Source organism: Arachis ipaensis, chromosome B01 (assembly GCF_000816755.2).
Source record: "Arachis ipaensis cultivar K30076 chromosome B01, Araip1.1, whole genome shotgun sequence".
NCBI lineage: Eukaryota > Viridiplantae > Streptophyta > Magnoliopsida > Fabales > Fabaceae > Arachis > Arachis ipaensis.
In genome coordinates this window covers 1,894,542-1,896,801 of record NC_029785.2, presented here as the reverse complement: position 1 = coordinate 1,896,801, position 2,260 = coordinate 1,894,542, and positions in this window count along the sequence as shown.

The following is a 2,260-nucleotide window of genomic DNA, read 5'->3' as shown; positions in this document are numbered from 1 at the left end:
TATAAAGTCAATAATTTTATATCAAAAATTAGTGAATTTAATCAATTATTTCTGTTACTTTTCAATTTTTTATTGAAGTCTATCTTATAAAGATACTCAAATTAAATTTGTGATCGATTTTTAGGTTTTGTCGTAAACTTAATTGGGTACTTCTAATTACATAAATAATTGGGCAAAAAACTAGAATAAACCAAGGGAAGTTGCAAATTACTTAAATAAGCCAAAGTGAAATTCGTTTCTGCAATAAGCCAAACCCTATATTTATATAATTCGAACCAGTATGGTTCGAACTCTTCATAAGTAATTCGAACCAGAGTGGTTCGAATTATGAAGAGAGAAATTCATTCAAGTAAATCGAACCAGGGTGGTTCGAATTACTTGGGAGGAAAACGTAGCACATAATTCGAACCACCCTGGTTCGAATTATATAGGGAGGAGCTGCACCAAGTAATTCGAACCAGGCTGGTTCGAATTACACAAAATGAATTCGAACCAGTCCGGTTCGAATTAGTGGTAGACAGTGCAGTATATATATGGTTCTAGACGTGAGTTGCTCTCATAGAGGGTGTAATATGGCTAGTGAGGAGAGTTTCGGGGTTTTGGTTCACCATAGAGGATCCATTAAGACAAAAACTCGCTCCGGTGTGAAGTTCACAGATAAGGATCCTCTCTGTATCGTCGTGAAACCAACGACTAGCTATGATGATCTTGTTAGATCTGTGCTAATGAAACTCGGTCTGGAAGGTGTGAAGCGAGTGAATAAGTTTTTCTATCGCATTCCAATCACTGTCTTGCAGGATACGGTGAAGTATGATTGCTTCACGATTGGTAGTGATGAGGACCTGCAAGTCATGTTTCTATGTCGGATTACAGGAGGGTCTGGATGGCGAAGCAGAAGGCAATTGCCCTCGTATACGGTGACTGGGATGAGTCATACAACGAGCTCCCCAGGTGGGTTTTGGGAGTCCAGTTGACGATGCCCGGTACTGTTGCAATCCTACGGACGAGCCCCGTTCGAGTTAGTGGACAAGTAGACAAGTCTCAAGCTTTTTTCCACAGACTTTTCTGGACGTTTCCACCGCTCATCCAGGCATTTCGCCATTGCAAGCCTTTAGTTAGCATTGATGGGACCCATCTGTATGGGAAGTACGGGGGTACTTTGCTCATCGCGATTGCACAGGACGGAAACTCCAACATTCTACCCGTTGCATTCGCACTAGTAGAAGGTGAGAATGCAGAGTCTTGGTCATTCTTTCTCTCCCACCTTTGAAGCAGCGGCAGCCGGTTCGAGTTCCAGGCCTGCCGTTGCTTCTTCGTCTGTCCCTGTGTATGAGCCAGCGGTCGAACCAGTCGCCTCCCCGTCTTTTGCAGTTGATCTGAATGATGGAGTAGGCGACGTGGTAGGATCAGTTGATATTCTGCCGAACGCTTTACAGGGAGTTTCACCGGTTGGCGTCGGTGACGGAGTGTTGGGTGATGTAGAGGAGGACGACGTCGAGCCGGATATGATTGAGGATGACAGCGGCGACGAGGTTGGAGCGACTGAGCCTGCATTGGTAGTCGGTGGTTCTAGTTCTGGCACACAGCAGTATCCACCACATTTTTCCTCTTTGGACCTAGATGCCATGAGGCAAGAGGGTGTTTCAGGGCACTCTGTTGGATTCGGAGCTAGAGATGCTGAAGGGACTGCTGGTTTGACAGAGTTCCAGGTTGGTCAGCAATTTCAGGATAAAGACGAGGCCCTGTTAAGTGTGAAGACTTACAGCATCCGGCGAGGGGTACAGTACAAGGTTGTGGAGTCTGATCATCGCCGTTATGTGGGCAAGTGTTCTGAGTTTGGGAATGGGTGCACATGGTTGATTCGACTAAGTCTGCGGAAGCGCAAGGGCATTTAGGAGGTCAAGCGGTACAATGGACCTCACACTTGTCTTGCGACCTCCATCTCGAGTGACCACAGGAGCTTGGATTATCATGTGATTTCCGCGTTCGTTATGCCAATGGTTAGGGCCGATGCATCCGTCAGCATCAAGGTGCTCCTAAATGCCACGGCAGCACACTTCGGGTTTAGGCCGACTTACAGGAGGGTCTGGATGGCGAAGCAGAAGGCAATTGCCCTCGTATACGGTGACTGGGATGAGTCATACAACGAGCTCCCCAAGTGGGTTTTGGGAGTCCAGTTGACGATGCCCGGTACTGTTGCAATCCTACGGACGAGCCCCGTTCGAGTTAGTGGACAAGTAGACGAGTCTCAAGCTTTTTT